Here is a 13,030-nt window from a genome sequence, read left to right as displayed (position 1 = left end):
AAAGTTGTCGATGACAGATATTCTATAGAGAAAAGTTCTCGATAACTACTTTTCTATAGAGAAAAGTTGTGGATAATAAATTTTCTAAAGAGAAAACTAGTCGATAATACATTTTCTGTAGAGAAAAGTTTCCGATAAAGCTTTTCTATAGAGAAACGTTGTCGATAACTACTTTTCTACAACGATAAGTTTTCCATAACAAACCATTTAGGAGAAAACGTGTCAACAACGCATTTTCTGCTGAAAATAGGTGTAGATAACACATTCTCTATAAAGAGAAATTGTAGATAACACACATTCTGAAAAGAAAATATGTCGATATCACGTTTGGTATAAAGAAAATTTTTCGATACCACATTTTCTGTAAAGAAATGATGTCGATAGCAATATCAACTTTTCGATATAGGAAAGTTGTCGATAACACATTTTGTACAAAGAAGAGTTGCCAATAAAAAATTTTCTTTGGATAAATGTTGTCGATAAGAACTTTTCTGTAACGACAAATTTCCGGTAATAAAAAGTTCTCGATAAAATTTGTTCTATAACGAAAAGTCGCCTATAACAACTTTTCTGTTACGAAAAGTTGTCGATGATATTATTTATATTACGGAAATTCGTCGATAACAACTCTTCTATTGAGAAAAGTTGTCCATAATAAATTTTCTGTAAAGAAAATTTTCTGTAAAGTAGCAACAGTGTTGTCAACTTTTATTTTAACTTTTCGTTCATAGTTTTGCGTTTTAATGTTACCGATTTTTGTCGGTAACTCAAAAAAGAGTTAAGTACAGTACACATTGTCAGTTCTGAATGACGATTATTTGCAATTATCGATAACTGTCCAACAGTCCAGCAACCACAAAAATTTTTGTGGTTGCATGATGATTGACAAAAATGAACGGCCACACTAGCAAGCAACAACAAAGCTGTCATTCAAAACTGACAATGTGTACCAAGCTTTAGAGAATCGCACTACTGACCTGCTACAAAGGTTTACTACGATAACAATTGGTCTGTTCTAAAACTGCAAGAATCTACTAATTTTTACTATTTTATTTATTTTATTTTATTCAATTCATTTTGTAATACAAAGTATAATTCAACTGAGTAAGATAATAAAATAAAAGAGTAAGATAATAAAATTAAACATCAAAGAATATAAGTAAATATGGTTCCCCAACCATAAAATTTGAGAAAGAATTTATTAATCAAATAATAAGTCCTAGTCAGCAGTAGTCATAAAAATCAAAGTGCCTAGCCCGGCTAGTTTGGCCACAAAAGAACTGGAGAAGTTTTAACTTAAAAAGATTGTTAGAATGAGAGAAAACCCGTAACTCTGACGGTAAACGATTCCAGCTTCGAGCTATTCGTACTAAAAATGATCTTCTAAATAGGAATTTGCGGGTTTCTGAACGAGCGACCAAAGCTAAAACAATTATATAAAGAGACTGGTTTAGCAGTCTTTATTATTTTATGGAATGAAATTAAATTCCTAAAGAGCAGAAACATGTCATCTGCGAACATAAAGGTATCACAATCATTAGAACTTGTGTGAATTGGCAAGTCATTTACATATAATATAAACAATAGGGGCCCCAGAACTGATCCTTGGGGAACTCCCGAGAAAATGGATACAAAATCCGATTGAAGTCCATTATAAGTCACATATTGAGTCCTTCCAGACAGGTAAGAATATATAAGTTTACAAGCAGTATAGCAAAACCCAAACTGTTGGTTCAACTTAGCAATCAATCGATTATAGTTAATTGAATTAAACGCTTTGGATAAGTCCAGAGAAATCAGCATGCTTAGTTTTCCAACATTGGCATTTTCCCGAATTTTGTCAGTAAGACTCAGTAGCAAATGTGTTGTGCTGTGCCCAGGTCTAAAAGCATATTGTGAATGACAAATCAAACTAGAACAGTGTTGAACTATTTGATTTCTCATAACGTGCTCAATAATTTTAGAGATAGCCGGAAGAATCGAAATCGGCCGAAAGTCATCAGGTCCACTTACGTTCTTGGTTTTTGGAATGGGAACAACCCGACCTATCTTCCAAGCCTGAGGAAAAGATGATGTCATTAGAATACCATTAACCAAATCTGTTATAACATTTGACAAATAAGGAAAAATTATTTTGATGAAGGTAATCGGAATACAGTCTACTCCCAAAGATTTTGACTTCACTTTTTGCAATGCCGCAAAAACATCAACCTCATTAACACAAGAAAAGAAGAACTGATTTTCAGATACCAAAAAGTTTTCAAGACTACTCATCTCATCAGAAGAACCATAATCACCTGCAAACGATTCATTTAACTCATTCGGGACGATTTTAAAATCACTAGAATCACCACCAATACACCCAGAGCTCCTTAGAATTCTCCACATGTCAGATGGGTCAACACCATTACGCTCTTAGCCTTGTTGAGATAACGACAGAATGATTTCAAATTCTGGTCAGACCTGTTATTCAAAAATGCTGAGAATGACAAATCCCTTATCGACCTAGCAAAACGAATCTCCTGCGCTTTTATCCAATTTTCAGCACAAGGTCTAACTGTTTTCCTAACAATGGGAACATGTGCATATAGTCTGCCTAACAAACTAGAAATGTGAAAACACTTTGAATCAATAGTAGTGGAGTTAAACACATTGCCAAAGTCATACTCATTTAAGAGGGAAAATATGCCCATCCAATCTATCTCAGCATAATTTCGATAATTCCTTCTTCTCAAGTTAAAATGCGTTGGTTTGGAATTAAGCACAACAGATAGATTGAATCGAGAGCAAAGAGAACGAAACGTGTCAGATCTTGCTACGTTAAACAAATTGTAATTGAAGTCGCCCACAGTAATTATGTTGGGTTCAAGTGAAAAATAATTCCGGTGATAAGACTCAAAATCACCTATACTGCCGAAAGGCAGGTAGACAACACCGAATATAATCTTAGTATTATTCAGATCTAATTTCACAAAAAGAGACTCACAACTTGCAACAGAGACTGCGAAACTACGCTCAAATCGAAGTCCATTCGAAACATAAATGGCCACACCGCCTCCTCTCCTAGAGGTAGAGCGATCATTACGAATTAGTCTGTAGCCTGGAATAGATACAGCAGAGTCAGGAATATCATCCGTAAGCCAGGTTTCAGATACAGCAAAAAGATCTAAAACATTGTCATTTATAATAGACCTTATCTCATCCATTTTCATGGATGGTTTAACACTCCTGCAGTTCCAGTGCCCTATTTTTAATTGGTTCTGGAAAGGCATTAAAACCGATTTCAGATATGTGCTGCTGCTAGCTATAGGACCTAAGTTGTCATTAAAAGACATCAAAATGTTTAAAAAAAGATATGATGGGGAACCAAAGAAAATGTATTATTAGTAAGAAATTCAATAAAAATGTATACAAAAACATATAATCAATCTATAATACTGTTTACTGCTTTACAGCTGATCATGAGATTATTGAGATCATAAAAGTAATTAAATTCATAAAGAAATTAACGTGATGGCAAATGCTACTGAGCAGGTGAAATTTCGGATTGTTGCAACAATGAATTACAGTAGTTCGTATCTCGCTTAGACTTTACACCACTAGGATCCGTTATCTCAACCAGTACATTGTGTCTATTCAAAATTTTAAACTTTGATATAATATTTAACTTGCGAAGTTTACCGCATATCACACTCAGATTAGCAGCAGCTGGAGTGTAATGGTCATTAAGATACACGCGGCTTATAACGTCACTGCCAGGACCATCAGTAATGATATCACACACACGCAAGGAACGGGTTTTGAAATATTGTTTCATTAATTCATCTCGCAGTGCTACGTTATTTAGTTTATTTTTCGATATCATAAAGGAAAATTTTTTTTTCGTAGTTAAATGCTCTGTTCCAGAACCTGCAGGAAGCTACTATTTTTTACTACGATAACATTTTTTCCTTTATGTTATCGGAAAAAATAGTAAAAATTAGTAGATTCTTGCAATACTGGAACAGACCAAAAATTAGTAGATTCTTGCAGGCACATAATTTTTCATTACGTTATCGAAAAAATAGTAAAAATGAGTTGCAGTTCTGGAACAGACATAAAATATTGTTCTCATTTCATTTGCTGACCGAGTCGCTGTCTCCGTCGACGCTGACATCATGCAATAAATTATAATTATTTGAGATATAAACAATAGCGACAACGCATGCCAAACGCACCGGCACCCCACCCCCGGATCACGGTGGAAAACAAAAACATTCTTTAGTATGGTAGTTGGGCAAATTTCGTTCATGTTCATGGACTGATTTTTATTTTCGTGTAGTTGCTTTTGTGACAACCCCAATATCAAAAGTAAATCACTTTTATTTCCACCACCAACATTAGCAACAACAACAGTAACACCATCATCCTCATAAGCATGCCACCACCATCAGACTTTGAACCTTGTCAGAATAAAAAATCTGAAACAATTGCCCAGACATTTAGGCACCATTCATTGATGTGTGCAAGAGTGTGAGTGTGTAGGTTTTTTTTGCAAAGAGTGCAATGATGTACTTTCTGTCCATTGACACATTGATACCCTCCATCGAGGAGAGAGTGTTGTGATAATAGAATAAAAAAACTTCTTTGTTATTACTGATGCACGCATGCTCATCTCCTTACATGGTCCTTTCACCTATAATGTCATTTAGGATCTGTGTGTATGTCTAGCATCTGCCAATGTGCGAATTGCATATGTCAGTTTGAGTCGGTCGGGTGTTTTATTTGGACCACCATTTGTTCTATTGGTAATTGATTTTACAAATAATTGGCCATAACATTTGCTTTGCTGTAGTTAAAGGCATGTTGGAGTCTAATCATATGATCCTTCTAATCAGCTGTTCGGTAAATGGCCATACATCAATTTTCTTAAAATTTCCGGTGTATGATTTGTCACACCTTGGTTTTTAAGATTAAACAAAATATCTGACCAAAATGTATGATCCAGAATCTGCAAGATTCTACATACATATTTTTACTATTTTTTTCGATAACAGCATAACAGCATTGCTGTGTTCCAGAACCTGCAAGGAGCTACTATTTTTTACTACCATAACATTTTTTCCATTATGTTATCGGAAAAAATAGTAAAAATTAATAGATTCTTGCAGTACTGGAACAGACCACATAACAGAATAAAGTTTCTGAACTAATGACCCAGTTGTTTCGACAGCGAAAAAGTTTTTTGGTCTGTTCCATAACTTATCGTTATCGTAGTAAAAATTTTTACATTCTTGCAAGATCTGGAACAGGCATTTTATTTACAATTTCTGATTTGGTCTGTTCCAGAACTGCAAGAATCTACTAATTTTTACTATTTTTTCCGATAACATAAAGGAAAAAATGTTATCGTAGTAAAAATTAGTAGCTTCTTGCAGGTTCTGGAACAGAGCAATTATAAAAAAGTTATTGACCACTTTCCCATTACAATAAAGTTTTCATCTGCAAGTTTTCCTTATGGAAAATTTCATACTGCCAAGTTTTTATTGTAGAAAAGTTGTTCCGGTCATAGAAAAGTTGTTATCGAAAGCTTTACCTAAGTTTTTCGTCATGGAAAGAGGCTATCGACAATTTTCTTTTATTTTTTATCGACAACTTTTCGATAGAGAAAAGTTGGTATCGTCAACTTTTCTCTATCGACAAGTTGTTATCCACAACTTCTCTCTATCAAAAAGTTGTTATTGTCAGTTTCTCTATGGAAAGGTCGATATCGAAAACTTTATATCATAGAAATCGAACAATTTCCTCCACAGAAGTTTTGTTATCGACAACTTTTTTCCATAGAAAAATTGTTATCGACAACTTTTTTCCACAGAAAAGTTGTTATCGACAACTTTTTTTCATAGAAAAGTTGTTTTCGACAATTTTTGTATATAGAAAAGTTGTTATCAACAACTTTTGTATATAGAAGATTTGTTATTGACAACTTTTCTACCGACAGCTTTCTGTAAAGAAAATTTTTATCGACAACTTTTCTCAATAGCAAAGTCGTTATCGACAACATTTCTTCATAGAAAAGTTGTTATCGACAACTTTTCTCCATAGAAAAGTTGATATCGACGACTTTTCTCCATTGAAAAGTTGTTGTAGACTACTAATCTCCATAGAAAACTTTTTCTCTACAGAAAAATTGTCATCGACAACTTTTTTCCATAGAAAAGTTGTTATCGACAACTTTTGTATATAGAAAAGTTGTTATCGACAACTTTTGTATATAGAAAATTTGTTATCGACAACTTTTGTATATAGAAAATTTGTTATCGACAACTTTTCTACCGACAGCTTTCGCTATAGAAAATTGTTATCGACAACTTTTCTCAATAGCAAAGTTGTTATCGACAACATTTCTTCATATAAAAGTTGTTATCGACAACTTTTCTCCATAGAAAAGTTGCTATCGACGACTTTTCTCCATTGACAAATTTTTGTAGACAACTAATCTGCATAGAAAACTGTTTCTCTACAGAAAAGTTGTTATCAACAACTTTGCTCTATAGAAAATGACAATGTTGTCTATAGAAAAGTTTTTATCGACATTTATTCCCCATAGAAAAGTTTTTTTTCGACAAGTCCCGGGCTACACTAAGAGTAATTTCACTGAAATTTTAACATTAAAATGTAAAATAAAACGGTCTGTTTGTTTCATACGAATATTGCAACAAAGCAAAATTGCAGAACACATGAAACCGTGTACACTAGTTTCTTGAAATTATGTGTTTTCTCCAAAAAAATTCAAAGTTTCATGTCAAAATTTCATTGAAATTTCTCTAGTGTGGCCCGGGACCAAGTATTCTTCCTAGGAAAGTTGTTATCGACAAATTTTTTCTATAGAAAAGTCGATATCGACAACTTCTTATCATAGAATAGTTCTAAACGAACACTTTCCTCCACAGAAGAGTTTTTATCGATAATTTTCTTCATAGAAAAGTTGTTATCGAAAATTTTTGTCCATTGAGAAGTAGCTATCGACAATTTTTCTCCATAGAAAAGTTCATATCGACAATTTTTGTCTGTAGAAAGTTGTTATCTATAATTTGTCCCCCATAAACTTTTCTCTTTTTAAAAGTAGTTATCGACAATTTTTCTCCATAGAAAAGTCCATTTCGACAACTTTTGTCTATAGAAAAGTTGTTATCGAAAAATTTTCTCTATAAAAAGTTGTTATCGGTAATTTCCCCTCATATCGAAAACTATTCTCTTTTGAAAAGTTGATACCGACAACTTCTCTTTGTTATCGGCAACTGTTTTCTTTAAAAAATCCATAATCGAGAATTTGTATCTCAACAAAAAGTCGATATTGACATCATTCAGTTTTGCTCAAATAATCGCTTGCTTGTCAGTGTGGCCGTTCACTTTTGTCAGTCATCAGGCAATCACAAAATATTTTGATGTTGCTGGACAATTTGACAGTTGTCGATATTTCCGAAAAATCGACAGACAAAACTGATCTTAAGCGGGGTACGCACGATCAGTTTTGACTGTCGGTTTTGCTTAAATAATCGGTTGCTTGCCAGTGCGGCCGTTCATTTTTGTCAGTCAGCAGGCAACCACAATATATTTTGTGGTTGCTGGACGGTTGGACAGTTATCGATAATTGCAAAAAAGCATCATTCAGAACTGACAATGTGTACTGTACTTTAAAGAATGGTTGTTATCGACACCTTTGCTCTTTATAAAAGTTGTTTTCGATAAAATTTCTTCATAAAACAGTTTTTGTCGACAAACTTTGTTAAATAAATGTTATTATCGATAAGCATGATAAATAATTTCCTCCTTTTTATCTTTACCTTTCAATAATGAATAAAATACATGAGCTCTCCTTATTTTTTGGTCAGAAATATAAAAATAGAGATGATGTCTTGGCTAAAGATAAAGTGGTAGACATGCGCATTGAAAAAAGAGGCAATGAGCGAGGTTATTGCTGGTATAATCGGCTAGCAACTGATGAAAGGATACTTCCAATAACAATGGAAAGTTTCATTCATTGAATGTTCTTCAATTTTGTCCTGAAACAAACAACTTTGCAGCCATTTATGGTGTTCCTGGTTCCAAAGCTTATATGTAACTATGGGTCTGTTCCAGAACTGCAAGAATCTAAAAATTTCTAGTACGATAACAATGGATGCAGTTCTGGAACAGACCGTATATTAGTCAAATTTCAAAACTTCCATAACTTCTTGACCAACGCTAGAAACAGAACACAGGATTTCAAACCGTTTTATCGAATAGATCCCATTAATAGTTTTGAATCAGTTCAACGACACCATCCGCCTTTTGATTAGAGAATGCCGGTTAAATTCTTTCCTTTATACTTAGCTTAGCTTTTCAGTTCACCGTCTGAATGAGCAAAGTTTTTGTTAGCTTCCCTTTTGTCGACCACTACATAAAACAGGTTACTCTATTCCAATGGGAATTTGTAATAGTAAACAAAACAAAGGTCCTGCCAACATTGCGGGGTGATTTGAAACGCACCCTCATTCGTGTTTGTTGTTTGTAAAAGGGTGTAAATCTGGAATATTTTACAATAGTCTGCAGAGACGCGGAAGTAATCAGTGGCAAGGAAATAACGAAAGCAAACAACCCTTGGTCCTGCTGAATATTGCATAATGTACAAACATATGTATGTGTGTACATAACTGCACACACACACACATCCATACATACATACTTTTTTAGTTATATAAAATGCAAAACAGGTATTAAAGTTTCCAATGTTTGCTTTCCATTTGCATTTGGTCGCTGGCTGTTACTGCTGCTCATTTACACCACCCTCATTTTGTAATGAAAACTTTAACATCCCCCTTTACACAGGATACACAGCAACAAAAACATTTACACATCACAGCCAAAGGAAATAAAAGGATAGTCGTATGCGGCACGTACATATGTGTGTAAGTACGTGCGAAATAAATCCTTATACACGCATCTGGGATTTATGTAAACTAGAGCCTGTAATGCTGCTGCCTGCTGCTGTATCATATTGCAGCTATCCACCACAGGAACCTACAAAGAGAGCTCTGAAGAGTGTTAAAAAGGGGCAGATGAAATGTTTCAATCTGAACGGAAGTCTTCCTTTTTGTTATTTAGCCATGGGTGCGGTTTTCTATTGGAATACCTACAATAAAAATTAAAATAGCACCTTGGAATGAAACGGAAATTAGTGGGGTTCCTAAGAGGAACAAATTATACAAACTTCAAATTGAGTGTAATAATCTGTTAATAACATTTTTATTTAGAACAATTTTCGATAACAACTCTCTATACAAAAAATTTGGTCAATAACAAACTTTTATAGGGGAAAGTTGTCCATCAGAGCTTTTCTGTAGAGAAAATTTTTCGATAACAACGATTCTGTAGGGAAAAGATTTTATATAACAACAACTTTTATATAGAGAAAGACCGTCGATAACAACTCTTTTAAAGAGAAAATTTGTTGATAGCAACTTTTTTGTAGATAATATTTGGCGATAAAAGCTTTCCCAGCAAAAAGTTTGCATCCACGGAAGCAGTTAAATCACTGGTGCAAGTGTCACGAAGTGCTTCTTTTTCTATGAATTCCTCAGTGAATTTTACAAGGGAGCGCGCAGAAAGGAAGCACTCCATTTTGCTTCCGCAGCACGCAGTTAGGAAGCACTCCATTTTGCTTCCGCAGCACGCAGCTAGGAAGCACTCCATTTTTACAATTTTTACCACTTTTACGAGTTTTGCGTTCCCGTACACAAAATTTGTATGAAAATCGTTTACGACTTTTACCACTTTGTAAAGTACGGGAACAGGCCATTAATAAGACATTTTAATTTTATTCTTATATGCCGTTTATATATAACAAGGTTAACCCAGTGGGTCTGGGTTTCAAATGTCATTTCCATTGTATATACTTCAAACAAATCCTCATAAAGAAGGTTAACCCTCCAAAAAACTATAATATAAACGCCGTATTACTTTAATTTCATTTGTTGAATGAAAATTGAATTTTTTATCGTTTATACATAAAAGTGCTTGTTGGATGTAATCCAAATGTGAGGAAAAGGATTGCCTTTTTCATTAGTCCACTGGAAGCGCATCCATGCATGTAATGAAATCCTCACTCCAACTTGCACCACTTCCATTTTTTTTGCTGGGTTTCTATAAAGAAAATTTTTCAATAACAACCTTTTTACAGAGAAAACTTTTCTACATAGAAAAATGTCGGTAACCCCATTTCTATAGAGAAAATTTATCATCATTTTTCTGCAGTAAAAATATGTCGATAACAACTTTTCTATTGAGGATAACAACTTTTCTATGGAGAAGTTGTCGACAACAACGATTCCATAGAGATAAGTTATCGATAACAACTTGTCTATGGAGAAAAATTGTCGATAACATATTTTCTATGGAGAAAAATTGACGATAACAGCTTTTCTATTGAGAAAAGTTATCGATAGCAAACTTCCTATTAAGAAAAGTTGTCGATACCAACTTTTCTATAGAGAAAAGTTGTCGATAACAACTTGTAGTTAATAGATAACAACTTTCCATAGAGAAAAGTTGTAGATAACGGTTGTTGACAGCTACTTTTCTACAGAGAAAAGTTATCGATAGCAACATTTCGATAACAACTTTACTATAGAGAAAATTTGAAAACATTAAGGAACATTTTATCTGTAACGAAAAGTTGTCGATAACAGCATTTCCAGAGAGAAAAGTTGCCCACAACAACTTTTCTACAGAGAAAAATGGCCGATAACAACTTCTCTACAGAGAAAATTTGACGAAAATTTTTCTACAGAGAAAAGTTGGCAATAACAACTTTTCTGTGGAGAAAAGTTTCCAATAACAACTTTTATATAGAGAAACATTGTCGATAACAACTTTTCTATAAACAAAAGTTGTCGATAACAGCTTTTACACAGAGAAAAGTTGCTGATAACAACTTTTCTATAGAGAAAAGTTGTCGATAACAACTTTTCTATAGAGAAAAGTTGTCGATAACAACTTTTCTATAGAGAAAAGTAGTTGATAACAACTTTTCTATAGAGAAAAGTTATCGATAACGACTTTTCTATAGAGAAAAGTTATCGATAACAACTTTTCTATAGAGAAAGTTATTGCCGATAACAGCTTTTCTATACAGAAATGTTATCGATAACTACTTTACTACAAAGAAAAGTTGTCAATAATACTTTTCTTTGGCAAAAGGTTTCCGAAAACAACTTTTCTATAGAGAAAAGTTGCCGATAACAACTTTTCTATAAACAAAAGTTGTCGATAACAACTTTTCTATAGAGAAAAGTTGTCGTTAACAACTTTTCTATAGAGAAAAGTGGCCGATAACAACTTTTCTATAAACAAAAGTTGTCGATAACAACTTTTCTATAGAGAAAAGTTGCCGATAACAACTTTTCTATAGAGAAAAGTTATCGATAACAACTTTTCTACAGAGAAAGTTATTGCCGATAACAGATAGAGATAGAGAAAAGTTATCGATAGCAAACTTGCTATAAAGAAAAGTTGTCGATACCAACTTTTCTATAGAGAAAATTTGCCGATAACAACTTTAAAATAGAGAAAATTTGTCGATAAGAGATTTAAAATAGAGAAAATTTTTCGATAACAAATTTTTTGTGGAGAAAAGTTGTCGATAACAGCTTGTAGATAATAGATAACAACTTTCCATAGAGAAAAGTTGTTGACAGCAACTTTTCTACGGAGAAAATGTATCGAAGCAACATTTCGATAACAACTTTACTATAGAGAAATTTTGAAAACATTAAGGAACATTTTATCTGTAAAGAAAAGTTGTCGATAACAGCTTTTACACAGAGAAAAGTTGTCGACAACAGCTTTTACACAGAGAAAAGTTCTTGATAACAGCTTTTCCAGAGATAAAAGATGCCCACAACAACTTTTCTACAGAGAAAAATGGCCGATAACAACTTTTCTACAGAGAAAATTTGACGAAAACTTTTCTACAGAGAAAAGTTTCCGATAACAACTTTTATATATAGAAAAATTGTCGATATCATCTTTTCTACACAGAGAAGTTGTTGATAACGGCTTTTCTACAGAGAAAAGTTGTCGATAACTACTTTTCTACAAAGAAAAGTTGTCAATAATACTTTTCTTTGGCAAAAGGTTTCCGATAACAACTTTTCTATAGAGAAACGTTGTCGATAACAAATGTTCTATATAGAATAGGTGTCTATAATAACTTTTCTGTGGAGAAAATTTGTCGATAACAGATTTTCTATAGAGAAAGTTGGCGATAACAGCTTTTCTACATAGAATAATTGCCGAGAAAAACTTTTATATGGAGAAAAGCTGCCGATAACAACTTTTCTATAGAGAAAATATGTTGATAACAACTTTTCTATAGAAAAAAAGTTGTCGCTAACGATTGCTCTGTTCCAGAACCTGCAAGAAGCTACTATTTATTACTACGATAACATTTTTTCCTTTATGTTATCGAAAAAAATAGTAAAAATTAGTAGATTCTTGCAGTACTGGAACAGACCACAAATGTTTCTATAGAGAGCTAAAAATTGTTTATAACTAATTTTCTATAAAGAAAGAAATTTTCTCATTAGAGAAAAGTTTTTGACAACTACTTTTCTATAGACAAAAGTTGTCGATAACAAATTTTCTATAGAGAAATGTTGCCGATAACAACTTTGGTACACAGAAAGGTTGTGGATAACAATTTTTCTACACAGCAAAGTTGTCGATACAGTTGTTACACGGAAAAGTTGTCGATCGTAGCTTTTCGATAACGACATTACTATAGAGAAAAGTCGTAAATTTTTCTATAGAGAAAATGTGTAAACTTTTCTATAGAGAAAAGTTGTAAACTTTTCTACAGAGAGAAGAAGAAGAGAATGGTTTCGATAACATATTTTCTATAAAGAAAGGTTGTCTATAATAACTTTTCTAGAGAGAAAAGCAATGGAGAAACAGCATCTTTCTTTAGAAAAAGTTGTCGATAGCAACTTTACTACAGAGAAAAGTTGTA

General features: G+C 33.2%; 1 protein-coding gene across 1 annotated transcript in view; it reads right to left on the bottom strand.

The window, feature by feature from the left end:
* Window positions 1-13,030, bottom strand: part of arg (arginase) — a 75,155-nt gene that overhangs the window by 23,372 nt on the left and 38,753 nt on the right. The window lies entirely within an intron of this gene.

Source organism: Musca autumnalis, unplaced genomic scaffold, assembly GCF_047663935.1.
Source record: "Musca autumnalis isolate F117 unplaced genomic scaffold, ASM4766393v1 scaffold_3, whole genome shotgun sequence".
In the NCBI taxonomy this organism is placed as follows: Eukaryota; Metazoa; Arthropoda; class Insecta; order Diptera; family Muscidae; genus Musca; species Musca autumnalis.
This window is presented reverse-complemented; position numbering and strand designations above follow the sequence as displayed.